At 43.0% G+C, this 17655-nt stretch overlaps 1 protein-coding gene across 2 annotated transcripts in view; it reads right to left on the reverse strand.

The window, feature by feature from the left end:
- Nucleotides 1–17655, reverse strand: part of si:ch73-22o12.1 (nectin-2) — a 78125-nt gene that overhangs the window by 15458 nt on the left and 45012 nt on the right. The window lies entirely within an intron of this gene.

Consider the following 17655-nt stretch of genomic DNA (forward strand, 5'->3'; position numbering starts at 1 on the left):
TTTCTCTCTCTCCCTCTCTCCATGCCTTCATCATCCCCTCTCCTCCGTCTCCCTCTGACAAGGTTGCTGCTCGCCTCTCGCTGTCTCCCTGTCAATATTTACAGTCCACTTACACTGGCACTGAGGTAGTTGACTGCAGCCAGCAGAGAAAGCAGACTTGCATTAGCCAAATGTAGCTGTCCACTCAGGACATGAATAATCTGTTGTTCTACAAGTACACATGCTGTTTCTCCTCTTTTTGCTTGCTCTCTCTCTCCCCCCTTCTTCATGCAGAAAAAGGTGGGAAGTAACGGAGGTGAAAAGTGAGCAGACACTTCACAGAAGAGGAACAAGTGCTCTAAAAGCACAGGTCAGAATGTCAGCACATTTATGAAAACACGTCCAAATACAAGAACAATTTCAGCGCTCGGGCTGCACGGTTCTGTGCCGCAGGTGCACCTATGGTAATAATACATAACTCCTTATATGGACATCCTGGGGGTGTGTGTTTATAGGTCACATGTTCAGGCTTTTTTTCCGTCTTCTTATGCGTCGTTGACTCAAAGTTAGGATTCATTTTATATCACATGTTTGGCAGAGATATACAGAAACAATAATTGTGCAGAAATCACAAAATAGAGCGTTTTTCTTTTCTCTTTGTTCATAAAAACGAGCCAAGTGAACAAATTGAATCCAATTTTTGCTCAAGTTCTTTTTGCTCAGGTGTGTTTGGTGATTGCCTGGGTTGTGCTGAAAAAAAGGATATGAGACACTCTACACTGCACTTTCTTATAACCTCTGTATATACTATATATTTTAAACATACTAATGGAAACAAGCAGCCAAAGTGTTCGGTGTTCTAATGTGAAACTGCTACATACTGCAGCGTGTTAACATACTGAAAAGGTATAGGGTAATAAAGGTCTCAATAATACATGTACATGTAATATAATGTAAGGTTGTTATTATCATTAAGATAAATAATGTTGGCTACAGAGATAGAAGTACGCACTAAAAATCAAAAGCAAAAGTCCAATGAAATGTGCCGTTAAAATGTTGTGTATCACATCAGACAGGAATACTACTTCATATTCATTCTAGTTCATCATAAAAAAATCATAAAATCTAATTTACCACAGCACTAAAAAGTTTAAGCAATTAACAGTTAAAGGAATACATTAACATTTAGTTGAAAGCAAACATCAATAGCACTCTCATGTCTGTATTATCTTAGCTTAGCATACAGACCAGCAGCAGTAGGAAACAGCTGCTTCGGCCCCACATTAAAAAAAGACTAAACTCACTAATTAACATGTTGAATTTAAATTTAAACAGTTATGTAAAAAAAAATATGAAGACTGTATCTGGCTAAGCTAACTGCATCCTGGCTCTAGAACTCCAAAGTTCTTCTTTTTTTTGAATTTTCCTTTTGTTGTCTGCATGAAAGTGAATATGCTTCATATGCTGCGAGAACAAAGGTAAGGAATTCATGAGCCTTTTAAAAAGCAGCAGGTGTCCTACATTGACAGTACGTCTAAATCACAAGAAGGTGTGTTCGTGTGTCAGTCGGTAAGAAGTACTCGGCTCATGCTGAATATTTAGCAGCTGCTTTAATTGTAAGTGATTTTTAGAATGGAAACCCCTGACTAAATACCACACTTTACAGTCATAATTTGAGACTGTGCAGCCTCCTATTTTACCTCACACTGCCTTGAGGCCTCTCATCCGTCTTCTTGACCCGGTTTTTCCGCACTCCTCGCCCCTCTGACCCACGCCACCTCTCTCCCCCTCTACTAGTTTCAGAGCAGCCTTGAGGCCAGGCACCAGTGTGGTGCAGCCGGTATGTTTACCTGCCCTCCTAACCACTGCTAACCTCTACCTTGAAGGGACTCTCACCTCATTACCCACCACTCAGCCACACACACACACACACACACACAGCCTCAGACTCTGTTACCTTCTTAGAGTTCTACCCTACAGCAGGATGCTTCACTGCAATGTCCTCCACCATGTACTTGCACGCCGGGTAAAAATGTTAGATATAATGAGACATTGGGGGCTAGCCACGTCCTACATATCACCCCCACCCCCCAAAGTGAGGAGAGTAAGTTCATTTATTTTTCTCTCTCCCCTCGCTGACTCACATGAGAGCGTACTTCATGTCGCCCTCCTACCATGTTCCTCACACAGACTGTCAGAGAGGAAACGACGCGCAGAAGTAGAGACAGCGATGGGGAGGAAGGAGGGTAGGAAGGAAGGAAGGAGAGTGTAACCTATAGGAAAGAACATAGACAACTGAGAGAATGGAAGATTCAAGCTGGAGGGTAGAGAAGTCGACTGTGAAGATGTGTTGGAGGGAAAAGAATCAAATCAGGGGGAAAAAGTATTTGTGGCACTAGAAAAATTGAAAATGTCCCTTCTCTTTTAGCTTGATAACAAAACCCAGTGATCGCTATGCAGAATTTGTGTTTGGTATTTTTTTTTTATATGAAAAGTGGTAATACATTCCATTTAAATGTTTGTGACTATTGCATGTTTGACCATAACGTAAGCGAGCTAAAAGAGCCTCACTCGTGGTCCTGGGAGTGCCGTAGCTGTAATAGGCCCCATTTCCCCCACAAACTGCCTCTCATCAGCTCCTGATTAATGACACACTGAGCCATAATGGCCCCGTGTGCTCTCCACCTTCATTCACTTTGCTCTTCAGCCAATGCCCCCAGAGAGAAACCACAACAATGTGAGCTGTCGAGACAACCCTACGCTCTTGCAGAACTCAAATTCAGATGCTCATTAAGAACGGCGTTTCTTGCATTGCCATTCGCTTATGCACTGCCACTGGGAGCCGGTGGACACGGACAAAAGAATTCAGGCAGGATGGAAAGAAGAAAGCATACAGAGTTCAATTTATCTGCATCGACATAAAGGATGGTTTCATTAGTGTTTAAATGTGGTTGACTGGCTGCTGGAGATGGAGTGTTGGCGAGGTATGCATTGGTAAAAAGGATGCAACCTATATTCTGGCACAAGACAAGATAGATGCACACACTCTGTGCACTCTTGCTACACATCAAATCTGGGCCTCTGTAGATAAATCGGTGAGGGGGAAAACTAAAGCAGAAATGTGCATCTCATTTGGGTCCTGCAACTGTTTTTCATGTCAAAATTCTCAAAGGTTATCATTGTGTCCATTGTGTGGCTCTGTCGACTGTACATCACACATCAGCACTGCACAGAGTCACAGCCCAGAATCTCTGACGTGCGAATGAATACTCCCAAACGTCAGCATGCACACATGTGCGTGTCAGAAGCTCTGGTGCACCCACACATGTCTCCTCTTGCTGTACAGTGTGCACGTGCACAGATGCAAATGCTCATATTTATGGACACACTTTACCTCTCACATGTTGCCAACGACGGACGTTTAGCTGCTGAACATATATCAAACTACATCACGGTGAGTGGCTGCCCTTAAAACCCCTCGCAGCATCAATAATGAATCATACTATATTCTTATTCTTACACTGAGAGCACTGAAGGTAGAGCCGCTGAATATGTTTGCACACACAGGTTTCATTATCAGAATTTAAGCTCTGCCTCCTCAGTTTGTCCTTTTCCTGCTCTTCTCTCTGTGCAGGAGTCAGCGTGTGTGTGTGTGTGTGTGTGTGTTTCACAACAGCAGTATTTGTGTTTGGGAGTGTGTGGGGTAATCAATAGTGTTTCAGTGGAGGACACTTACGGGCAGATTGGAGCACAAATGCTAGCCAGCATGAAAGAAAACATGACAGAAACACTTGGTGCTCCATCTGAAGGAGCTCAGTGTGACATCTACTCTGACTGTTGTCGAGCGCACGCACGAGCGCACACGTGGACAACGATGAGAGTTGTTTTCAAATACAGTTAAAAGCATTTACACACTACTACATCAAAGCAGACAAACTAATGAGTTATTGACCGATGAGTCCACACACACACACACACACACACACTGCAATGCATCCATTTCACACAAAACAAACGTGACTAGGGTCCTTGTCACAAAGCAGCAGCACACTATAATGAGAGTGTGTGCGTGTGCGCGTGCACATGCATGGACTGAGCCGACTGTGTGTACACAAGTCATTATTAGAGGTTTAGTGTGTACTCACCAGTCAGTCAGGCTTCAGTCAGAGGAGTCAGCTTAAGGGCTGATAGCAACTCCCTGAGGAGACACTAAATACCATCAGCCGTTTAAATCCATCCATGACCATTTTAAATATGCAGCACATACTAACTTCATTTTTAATAAGGGCTCCGAGCAAGACACAGGGAGAAAAAGGAGAGCGAAGAGACAGAATAAAAGAGGGGGTGTATGAGGGTAGAGGAGGGGGGCAGAGTCTGTTGCATTGATTTCTTGGCAGTTTGGCACAGGCCCTGATTCGCCTGGAAAAGCCAGATGTGTCAGAGGCAGTTAAGCACACGCAAGAAGAGAGGGACCCCGCATACTCACGGCAAACGGAGTCATGTGCATGTGCATGTGTAACACATGTGCCTGAAAGACACAGCTATACACCCGACGATGCTCGGAGAAGACAACAGCGTGCGCTCAAACTACCTGCGAGCCTGTGGTGATTACAACGGTGAAGAGAGTGAGAGAAGGCCGGGTGATGCAAGGGCTTGTGATGCCTTTCTGAGAAAAAATTTACAGGCATTTCTCTCTGAAGTCAGAGTCAAACGTTGATACTATTATACACACCTAGATGGGGCAGTAAATTTAATACCTGGCTTAACTTAGCTTAAAAACCTGTCTGCTCAGCTCAGCTTTCAAAACACACCTGACTGTGCGTGTGGAACTGCAGTGAAGTCAGATGTACACTTTCATCTATGGGAGGATGAGGCATTAGGATCAAAGATGGGGACTGGGGATATTCAACTTATCTTAGCACTGAATCCACGCGCATCCTCTAGACAGACTACCTGATTAGCCCGGCATTCGTGGCCTATATTCAGCATGGAAAATGAAGGGAATATTGATGATAACGCCTGAGGCAGAATTGTATTTCTGTCCTCTTGTAGATCAAAAACACAGCAGCTAATGACAAGTTTAGGAGTTTAGGTCCCAGTGGTGTCACCTGTGTCACCACATGAAGATGCGTAGATGCTCGCATCAAATGTTTGAGACTTGTGCCATTTTTGCAAGCGTTTGAAGTTGTATTATTTATTTTGTTTACAAGACAGAGGACCATATTTCCACTGCACAATATTTTTGTTTGAATGAAACTTGTTAATATTTAAATATGTAATCTTCATCCGCTTATCGTGTACTTACACTGAGTTATGAAAACATAAAGGCTCGATAGTGTTTGTCTGAAGTTACTCTTGATTCTAACTGCAGTCTTAACGCCTTTTTCTGAATTTATTGATTAAAAACGACGATCAAATCTTTCCTGAAGCCTTCAAATTGTCACAACATCAGCCCAAGACCAGAGATCAAGACAAGCTCAGGCAAATCCCCGCAGGGGAGAGACTGGAGCTTGATATTGTTTGGCATCCTTGAATGAAAGTCGACTTTGATCATTGATTACACTTTTTGGTCATTGACTAATCACTTAATCAACAAATTGTTTCTGCTCTTATTGAAATTAACATGGTTTAATTAGAGCTTAGAGAATAATTGGATATTTTCAAGAAATAAATGGAACCGTGTTAAGATCCATCTTCATAAGACAGTAATGGAAAAACTTTATGTATAGTCACTGAAACACAGAACTATGTTAGTGTAGCCTTTATGTAAACAGCATTCACTCAGAAGGAATGATGTCATGCTCTGTACATAACACCATTTCCTGCTTCAGACAACACTCCCTCACACACACACTTCCAAATGCAGACCTGCTCCCTCTCGCTTCAGGTGACAGGTGTGTCACGACGGCGTGACAGGAAACTGAAGATATCATGTGACACTTTGAATGACCGGTTAGTCAGCTCGTTGGATGACTCACTGACCGTCACGCTGGCTGCACTGTGTAAATGTGGGTGCCATTCACCAAAGCATAAAAAGGGTGAGTGTGTCACCCTCAGTTTTGCAGACAGACACATGTAGAGAATCTCAGACACACAGAGAGAAAGAGTGACACACCGGCAGCAGCCGAGATCTAGATTAGACACGGTATGTTTATTACCCTCTGTGACACAGACGAAACTCGTCCAGAGACCTCTGTTCATTTGGCTGTCAGCGAAGACACAATAGGACAGTCGCACTTTCTTTGACGTGCCACTCTGGAATGTTAATCACCGCGGAGGCCCATTATCTTCACATCCTCTCGTTCCCTCCCTCCATTTGTCTTCCCCTACTTTTTTAGAACCTGACAAACTCATTGCTCGTTACTAAAAAGCACCATTGTTTCATTGAGCGCACATGTAGAAGAAGACAGAGACATCAGGCAGAGGAGATAAGAGGAGAGGCAGCAGAGAGAGTGGGGCTGCCTTACTGCTGGCATAAATTGGGGATCATAAAAGGTGTCGTTGCAGCATTAATCTGCAAAGAATGAACAAAGTGCTGTGTGTGTGTGAGCGCATGACAAAGCTACAACAATGAAGGGAAACATGAAACACGTAATTCTCAAATGCATTCATCAAGCTTGATTAAATGCATGTGTAGACCCTGATTTTTTATTACACAGTGAAGCTATTGTATATATGGTGTGTGAACTTGTATGTTACCTCTTTAGCACCCTTTTCAAAACCTGGTCCTAACAAGGCAGAACTTATTTTTGAGGAACATGCTACGTTTAGAGGTAAGATGTAAATTGTGGTTAGGTTAAGGTAAGGGTAACTGGTCATGGTTAAGGGATTAGGTTTAAATTAGGCTTTAAAAATGAATGAAACTGTCCTAAAAAGGATAGTTGTGTGAACATGTGTGTGTGTGTGTCATCTGCGACACACTCGCCTCTCTCTCTGCTGCAGTGCCTACAGGAAGTGTCACATATATCATGAATTTTATGCATAAGGCTTAATGTCAACACTAGCTGCATAATTTTTGCGGGAAAAAATGCTAAATGTCACCAAACACCAGGCCCTATTTTAACTGATGTCCAGGCTTGTATCACCACAGGACATGCTAGCAGCCAGCAGTCGCCATGGCAGCGTCACAGCACAACAGAAAGGCTACGACTGTACTGTACACAGTTGTGGCAGCAGCGCTGGAGTAGGCGACAAGAGGGGATGGGAGACAAGGAGGGTAATGAAAGCAGAGTTGAAGGAGAAGGGAGTGAGACAAGAGGACTGTTTTTGCATTTCTGTTGACCATGACCTGCTCAGACGCCTTTGCAACAGAGGCAAAAGACGTGAAGGGGTATCGCACACGTACATGTGATTTGTGATGCCTGAATATACACTTATCTTTTTGTTTCCCCTTAAAGCTGCAGTGTGCGACCTCTGGTGATTTTTGTTGTTGCTGTTTGTCTGCCTGTTTGGTCTAAATGAACAGAACTGATGTTACATTATTTGTATTATGGTTCCTTCATCTAACAATGGGCTCTGTGAAGCAAGACTATCAGATGACTGATGACTGAGGGAGTTTAGAATTAGAATTAGTGAGTTTTGCACACATCAATTAGTGCTGGTGAATTTGACCACCTCTGCATTGAACTCATCCTTTTACACACCAGTAGTGTACGCATGGTCAGCACTTATCTGCACTCTGGGAGCAATCAGGGATTTGGTGCATTGCTCAGAGGCACCACAGCCCTGATCCATCGTGGGATTTGAAGTGGCCACCTTCCAGTTAGTCCAAGTCCAATTTCTTTTCCTCTTGGAAATCAACAATCTGCCATCAAAACTGCAGTGGTGCAGGGGCCAGAGGTGTTTATCCCACTAAACTGCTGAACAACCAGGTTTTTTTGAGCACTAGGAGTCACTTATGAAACTTTGGTGTGGTCGCTTCTTTGTGCTTTCCTACTTTGTGCCCTTCATTAGCGCAGTGTTGCCGTTTCCTTCATCTGTCTTGACATAAAACCAATAACTTATTGTGTTCACCTTAGGAACGTTGCTGGGTGACCTGAGATCTAAACACCACTATATGAAGAAACACCACAGAGAGTTGGAAAAGCTTAATCAGCATTTCACAACAGTCTGAGTTTAAGAGACCTTTTTTTTATGTTTAAAATTTATGCACTGCTGATTTAAGTATAAAAATCTCTTCGTAAAATATACTGAATAATATCTTTCACCTTTCTCCATCTTAACTGAGGGTAAATGATTTAATCTATCTATTAAATGATAAAGAAAATACTGAAAGGTAGATGACAGAATGCCTTTTTGGCCTTAACTCCTGAATACACATTGCACATAAGAGGACACAGTGAAGAAATACAAATAAACACTAAACACACAGGGGAAGTGAGGAAAGGGTGAAGAGGAGATAGGGAGGGAGAATAAGTAGCCACTGATTTAGATATACGGCTTAAATCCTTCCTCCAAGGCAGGAGCCCACCAGCTGAGCTCCCTGGATGAAAAACTACACTATTAATATGTATGTGGCGAGCCGACATCAAGCATTTTCAACAACACATGCACAACACACACACAAATGTGGAACTGTGCGTGTCCATACACAAACACTTTGCGGGCAGCAACAGTTAGATAAATAGGTTTGATATTCCTGCACTTTGTGAGAGTTTGTGCTCGTGACCTTTAAGGTTGAAAGAGTGAATAATGAGAAGCGGGACAAGTCAGCCAGTCCGGGCTGCCGAGTGAAGGACAGAGATGGAGGGATGGGTGGGAGAAAGAGATGGAGAGTGAAAGGGGAGGATGAAAGAAAGAAGAAATATGAAGGCACTGCCATCTCATTTCTCCTCCCTCCGGCTCTCCCAGCTGTTGTTCTCTCGCTCTCCCTCGATCACTTTTCATTGTCACTCATCTCTCCAATCACCCCTAACCACTTGTGCCCCCCTCCCTCCCCCCTTCCATACCCGCCCTTCCTTTGCTTGCTCCCCCCTCTTCTCTCCCTCTCTTTCTTCATCTACACAAATGACTCAGTGAAACAGGTCAAGTGTTACAAAATTCCCCCTGCAGCTCAACCTGCCTAACACGAGGCCTGGCTCGTTGCACCAAGACAAGTAACAGTAATACGCCTCCTCACTGAGGGGGTGTGTCACACCAGAGAGCCAACACCAACACACACTGAATATGGGGACATAAAAATGCATACAAATTTGCATATATCCATTATCTACATGCACTAGCCATCAAAAGTCATCTGGCTGCAGTCATATCTTTCCACTTTGTTATTACTTCAAATGAGTGAGTCAGAGAACACCACATGCATGCAAACAAGCATCACAATGTATTTTGTCCACATGAACATAAATATAACCTCATTACAAAAATGACCTGTAACTATTTCGATTTGTCAAGAAAAAGATCCCAATTATTTCTTCTAGTACTTGAAGAACATAAATATTACAAATGTACTTCTTCTTGTCTTGTAAACTGCATATATATGAGTTTTTGTAGCACAGGGCTATTAAAAAAACAACAACAATCTCCTGTTTAAGCTAAAGAGAAAATCATTGTCACAGATTTAAATATTCACATTCCAGTAAATGCTAGACATTTCCACACGCTGCAGTGGTCTCCTGCTACCTCTCCCACCTATCCACACTAATGAATAGCAAACGAGTGACAGAAAACCCTGAAGCTCTGGTGTAAAAGTGGTATTAAGAGAACGACAGCAGAGTAAAGGGCCTTAAAATAGGATAAATGGCCGGGAAAAAAGAGGAGTCAGCGCACACACTTACCCTTTAACACACCCAGAAAAACACCGTGTCAAACCAGGTGCTAGACGCTAGACAATATGCAGGCATGTTTGCTCTGCGGGCAGAGTGTTTTGATATAAAAACTAACTGCTCCATATATCAGGATGGTGGAAACCTGTGGAGAATAAATGACCTGCGAGCTGTACCTGGACACTGAGTGTAATACACAGATAAATAACAGGGAACTGGGAGTCATGTGACACTCACATCCCCGGAGAACCACAGCACACAGTGATAAACACAAACACTTGTTTGTAAGAGTTGTGTTTTTCTGACTCTCCCAGGGAACGGTGGTCATTTGAGAGAACTGAAATGTACTGGAACATGAATTAATCACAACCGGCTCCATGTCTTCATGCGCCCTTTTGCATGCTTTGTACCGACTTATTTCTTCAGTTTACACTCCATTGTTGTGGCACAACAAAGAAGTCCTCGCTATTACACACAGCGGGGAGAGCATAATTCTCCATTAACGTCTCCACCCACTGCTTCTGTTGAAGAATGAATGGTCTGATCCAAGCACCGAAGGTGAGATGGACCAGTTATTAGTGTCGAGGCAACAAAGGCCGCGTCCACATATGTGAGCGCAATAATCGACTCCTGTTTATAAACATTTCACGTAGAGCCCCCGTGACACCAAAAGCCAAATTTGAATAACGTTTAATTTCCTCCTATGAGATAAGACCTTTTGTCCATTCAAGACCATTTATTCCATCACTGACGTCCTACGCTGACAGATGAACAGACAGGAGATGGTGCAGTCCTGTTGTGCTTTGCATTGCAATGCACAGCTTTTTTCCACCCCCCTCCAACACTATCTTTCTCACTTTATACACCGAGGTGCACTTCAACAGTGGATCGGGGGCAGCACCCACTGTCACCCGTGGGCATCGCTGAGTGACAGGCAGCACTGTGGAAATCACTGAGGACCTTGGAGGAGAGGCGGGGTTAACACCGGGCCAAAGACATACTGGAGAACCCACAGCATGTGGTTGATACGTATATATGTACGTTATCATCATCAGGGTAGCACCTCAATTCATTCAGGCATGAAGACGTGGTCAAGACGGAGTGGTCAAGGTCAAACCGAGCATCAGAATGGAGGAGAGAGGTGTTAAAATGACCAGAGAGGCTGGTCCGACTATTTCAGACACAGCTGATCTACTGGGATTTTCACGAGTGAGTGGCAGTTCTGTGTGAAAATGAGTTGTTGATGCCAGAGGTCTCTGAACACACAACACGTCAAACCTTGAAGCAAATGGACAACGACAGCAGAGCAACGGGTTCTATTCCTGCCACTTTAGTCGGTTTCCTGTGTACTTAACAAGATGGCCAGCTAAAGTCCACATGAGAGCAAAGGAACGTATCTAACGGCTGATACTGTCACAGCTTGTGGTTTGGGGTTTTTTCTTAGAGTAATAGCTAATGGTTGTAATCAATCTGTGCATTTCCCTTCTACAGTGAAGCCTCCGGGTTCAATAGCCAGAGACTGAAGATGTGTTGGAAATTAGAAAAGAGGAAGTGGAATGATTAGAAGGGTTTTTCTCCCCTCAGGACTGTCTGGACAGTGTCGGCTGTGGTAATTCAATGGATGCATGCAGGGCTACACACACACACACACACACACACACACACTGTTCTTAAACAAATTTACAACGCCCTAATATTTAGCCCACGGCAGACGATAAGAAGATCGGAGCAGCAGAGAAGAGGAAGGGGTAGGAGAAGTGATTACAGGGAGAACGATGTCACGATAAGATGACAGACGTCTGCAGACGAACAGCGAGGTAGTCTGTGGACACGAATACGGAGCTGACACATGCACATGAGCAGCCAGACATGCAAATACACACACACACACACTCACACATAGATTTTATGAGGTTCCGACAGTTTGCTCTACGCTGTGCGTGTTATTTAATGTCAAACAGAGGAAGAGGAAAAAAGGCTTTTACTCCTCAGTGGAACCAGCCACTGGAGATAACATCACTGTGGACTGCTGATAAAGGAGCATAGTACAGTCTGCACCATCTCTTCCACAAACTACAGAGGATTTACAGAGGAAACACAACACTAATAATACTAAATAGAGCTATTCAGTTTTATCTGTGAAATACACAAGCTAAAACGTCAGCATTAGGGACGGCTTAATACTAATTTTCTGGGTGTGATACGATATCACTACAATATTTTATTAAAACCTTATATACCTTTTTATCTATCATTTAGTAATATAATGTAATGCAGTAAAACAAATGAGTGTTAATATATATATATATGTATGTAAATATACATACGTATATACACACACACATCTCATATTATTCACTTACATATTTATCTTATTAAATCCATAACAGACCACACTGAGGCTCTATTTATTTGTATAAATAATAACAATAAGAGCACAAGTAATAATGTAAAACGATTGTCCCGTGAGGAAAACACAGCCACCAGCTAAATATTTGTTATTCAACAGAAGAACAGAAAACTTCTGGTACTCCCACACAGACAAAACGTACATTTGCATGCACGGTCCATACTGTCGGAGGAGCAAACATCTGCACCGCACTTACATGCACAAACAAACATGAACACAGTCACCCTCTTACTAAAGAGTCCATGCGACTGAATATTTGTGGACTTATTTGTGTTTCCATCTTCATATTCATCTCTCATTCTGTGTGTTTAGATCTGAGTGGATGCCGGCGAAGCATGTGCCAGTGTGTGCACGTACTTTGTAAGAGCTGCCTGTTGAGACGGCGAATTAGACAGCAAGTGCATTTGATCTGCAATGCACTTCAGGGCAAATATACACAAAATCACACACACACACAGAGTGAGAGAGAGAAAGAGAGGGAGAGAAAGAGAGGGAGGCTTGCATACAGCATAAAAATCATTTCCGTCACAGAATCTATTCTTAGGAGCGGCAACAAACCATTCTCTCCCTGATATAAATCTCTTTTATTCATACTCAACAAGGGGTACACACATGCAAATGTGCACATACACACACTTTGCTAAAAGTTACACTCCCTGGTGGTCATACTGCATTCACATAACCTTATTTGTTTTTCATTTTCCAGAACAGGATTTGTTCCAGGTAAGTCACTGCGTGAAGACCTTTGGGGCCTTTCTTTCACTCACACACACACACACACACACACACACACACGGTCTCACTGCATCTTCCATCTGGTAGCGGCTGGTGTTTGTGCAGATGTGCCGAGGTCAGCGGCATTCGGAGGATGTCAAAGCTTCTTTCCTTCTCCCCATCACACACAGGCAGGCACACATGTGCACACATTATGATGTGTGGAGCTAAATCAACACAGCTGCAACTACTCAGCCCTCATCATCCTCCTCCCTTCACTTGGCCTTCACCACTCCATCTTTAATCAGGCTTCCCCTCCCTTTTTCTCCTCTGTTTTTCACCCTTTTGCTCTCTCCATCCTTATCAACTGCTCCTCTCTCCTTTTTCCTGTTTATTCAATCTTGCATTAGTCACTGTTAAATTTATACACCAGCTAACTCTCTGTAGCGTCTGCCAACGCACAAAGCCTCAGATCTCAGCCCTGCAACACCTCTTCACTCTCGACACACCATCACACCCTCTTTGCCCCCCCCGTCATTAAACTGCCCTCACTCCATTGCTCTCTCCTAGCCCTCCTCTGCCCTCCCAGCAGTTGGCCAAGCATGTGTTAAACTCGGGGGAGACTTACCTCATCCGCCCAACAATGCACTACAACCACCATGTTACCTCCAGTCCTGTCAGCACAGGACAGGAAGAGTAAACGCCCTGGGTTCTCCAGGGGAAACAGGAGCATCCATTTCCCCCCGTCTGTCTGCTGTGGTCTGAGTGTGTGTGTGTCTGGCAGACACACACACACACACACACATCTCAGCAACCTGAATGTCCAGAAGCCAGAAGATCAAATGTTAACAGTTACCGCAAGAGGAAGGGGAATGATATGATTTCCAATTTTCTGCGACTATTTACGACGGTAACTTCCTTTGTGCTCGGTTGTGATCGACATGATACAAATACTCTCTTCAGAGTTTTAAGGGCCAGTGCACAACAGTTAGGAGGATGTATTGGCAGAAATTGAATTAACAGCCTAAAAGCATGTTTGTATAAGTGTATAATGACTTTCGAATAATGATTTTCAATCTACAATAAGTCTTTAATATGTACTTTAGGCAAGGGCTGTGCTTCACCAAGGTCATCTTGAGCCAGCGTATTAATACAGTGGCCCAGAAGGACAAACTAGCCAGAACTTATTTCACTTTTTGAAGTAGAAGCTCACTCTGCAAACAGAAGAACATCATCCTTTCTGGAAGGTCACCACAGTCTCAGTCTCGCCCTTACATTTTACTCATTTGTACATAGTGGATACTGTATATTTGACAATATTTGTGTGGCTCAGTATTGGATAAAGTGTCATGGTATTCTCCTAAATGTACTGTTAGAGCCCTGACTCACTGACCAAACACTCTTGATCATTAATAGCTGTCAAAATACAGAGCTATTTAACATAACACCTTTTCATTAAAGTAATATGAGCAGGTTTCCACAGCAAACACAAGATACAGTAAGTGGTTGTTGGCTCAAGTTGGCTTCTCAAAAACAAACTTTACAAAAGTAACCAAACTAAGATAAGACACGATATATTAATACAGATATTATACAACATTTTACCCACTGAGAAATAACTTAATCCAGCTCAGCCTTCACAAATCACCATGGTCAGAAAACAATAACTTTCCATCTCCAATTTGTCACAATCTTTCTCCTCAGACGGTGTGAAATGAAGACATTTTCAAAACCACATTCAGGCAAATTTCATTTAAATAAAACAATGAAGTGTGGAAATTTGCAGAGTGAAAGTAATGACTAGGTGTGGAAAACACAGCAGAGTCATAAAGAAGGCAGGAGTCGACAAAAGTTTCTTGTTCAGACTCTGTGAAGTGACTCAGCGTTAGAGCGCTAACTATCACTGTGTCAGACTAAAATATCTTAACAACCAACTAACATTGATTGCTGTGGAATCGCCATGATTCCATCTCAGTTTGGTGATCTATTCCTTTAACTCCATCATGTGGTTCACATGGTTTTGGGTGAAAAACCTCAACATTTCAACGATTCATTTCCATTAAATGAGTAATAATTTCAAACCTTTTTGATCAACTAAAACATGAAGGTACATTTTTCATAAATCCAACATTTATAACTCACCTACAGAATAAATGACATATTAAACATATGCAACGATAGTAAACTAAGTTTCCTTTCCTGCTGAACATTAGCTTGTCAGCGTTGTCACTGTGAGCATAATAACATGCTGAGAGTAGTGTTTAACTCAAAGCACCACTTTGCCAAAGAACAGACATAAAGAGCTGCTAGAGCTGCAGACATTTAGTGTTATTATAGTATGGGGGGAAAAAGAACTGGAGTTAACACAAACTTTGAAAAAGTGACTTTCAGTTACTCGTTATCTCTCAGTAAGACATTTCAGTCTTACTGTCCTCATGAGCTTTTCTCCGACACTCTGTCCTCTTCAGCAAAATAATGTGTGCTTGGATTGAGGTCAGATGAACACACTTGGCAAGTACATTTCATTGTTTCACCATAAAAACCTCTTAATTGCCTTCTCTCCAAGCTTAGGGTCACTGTCCTAAAACTGGAGGTCTACGTACTACACTGACAGCTATTAGTCAATCTCAGTGTGCTGGAGTTTAGTTTAAACAATGAGAAAAATACGAGTGTTAGCTTAAAAAAACAATGTGTGTGAAAAGGTAAAAGATATTAATATTTCAGTGACTATGAGATTCGGTGAGTCACTCCGAGCCAGGTGCTTTAAAGCCAATACAAATATCCGAGAAACGACTTTGATAATTGAGGTCAGAGGGAGATATTTGCTTTAATTCCCACATACAATCACTATATTCATCCCTCAGACGTCCATGCAACAGGCCTGGCCATTCATCACTGACTCGCACCGATTTATTATCGAGGTCTGGAGCTGGAGGGTGAGAGGTCAAATGAGGAGCACAGTGATATTATTAGCACAGAGAGCCCAGAGTTGCTCTTTCTATAACCCCTCAACACACACACACACACACACACACACTGTGACAGTGGAGTCCACCAATAAATTCAGTGAAGAAGAACAACTACTGAGCACTGAAAAAGAAATGAATCCTCCATGTACACATCAGTTGTTTTGGTTTAATTAGGGCTGGATGTGCATGCGAGGCGCAGTACCAGCACACACATGCATCCCATGGTTACACTTATCTGATGAGACTCAAGTCACACGTTTACACAGCAAACATTCAGAGACAATTTGAGCCATGTGCAACTGAGCTGAGCGTGCAGCAGCAGGTGCCTAAACACATGAACATACTACACACTGCATGACACACTTCCATGCTCACTCTGTAGAACACACACAGGGCAACTACCGACTCGCTGGGTTGCTCAGGGGCACTGCATCATGTCTGATCACTGGAGGTTCATGTTCAAGCACAGCAGCAGTGCTTGGTGTAGCTGCTGTCACTTATATACTTATATACAGGCCAGGTCGTACATTGTGGGGTGACCCGTTTCATGTGAGGTGCATACTTCTGATTTACTTCTGGTGACGAATACAGACACACACAAAATAAAGCACGTGGCACAAGCTTTTACTCTCATTGGCAGCAGGAAAGCATTTTCTGCTTCATATTCAGATGGAAAACCAAAGGAGTCAGCATGTGTCTGTGTGTAAGTGCTCTCTATCTCACCAGCCTCAAATCCAAAGCAATTAGAGAGGCCAGATGGTGGGCTGGACTCACAGTAAATAGCTGTGCATAGACAGAAGAAAAAAAAAAGAACAGTGACAAGGAGCCAGGATGACACACAGCGAACACGCTGCCACAAAAGACATAAACTGTCTATATTGTGTCGTTCGGCGGCGACACAGAGGGTGTTTTTGTATATAAACCAAACAAGGCAGGTGCACACGCATGCATGACTACACACATGCACCGACACATCAGCACACTGACACATAAACACACACACACACAGACAGACGTGGCCTTTTGTTAAAATTTAACCCAACCAGTTTGGTTTCGTTACAGTTCAAACAATGCAGCCTTTGAGAGGCGCTCCATTCACAGAGTTTCAGCTTGGCCTGCACATTCCCCAACTGAAAACACAAACTGCCTCCCTGCGGGAAAAGCCACTGCGGCTGCAGCGCGGCATTCCTCAGCACCATCCTCGCCTCGCTGAGGCTGTGTGGAGGCTTTTCCTGAGAAGGCTTTGGGCTCTAAAGTGGATATGAAGATAAATATGTGCATCTTTAAGTGCAGGTGTGTGTGATCTTCATTACTGACACGCTCAGATGGAAAACATGGAATATGTGCCCTTTTAATAGAGCAGTCTCCCACATACACCTGTTACCAAGGCAGCACGTTTACTTCAGCCAACCAGGCTACATATACCAAGTAGGTGGAGCTACAGTACAGGACAACTGTAACTCACAAAATGGCTTCACTTATTCCAATGCTCAGTTTCCCATAAAGCCTATTCTCTCATTTCTGTTGAAACACACACACACACACACACACACACACACAGAGAGTTCAAAACTGACACAAGACAATCTGCTACACAAGGAAATGAGAGGGAGGGAAAATACACAGGTTGCCGAGTCTGGAGTGAAAATGATGGGTGACAAGAGACAGAGAGGCCACTTCATATCAATCAATTAATCTATAAATCTAATCAGTAAGAATCAATAAGTGGCGCTTCAGTTCAACCTGGCTCCTCAATCATCCCAGCTAAGTGTTTAAGAGACAGAGGGAAGAAAAGAAGAAATAGATACCACAGACTGCA

The sequence above is a fragment of the Solea senegalensis genome, linkage group LG9 (genome assembly GCF_019176455.1).
Source record: "Solea senegalensis isolate Sse05_10M linkage group LG9, IFAPA_SoseM_1, whole genome shotgun sequence".
NCBI classification, from domain to species: Eukaryota; Metazoa; Chordata; class Actinopteri; order Pleuronectiformes; family Soleidae; genus Solea; species Solea senegalensis.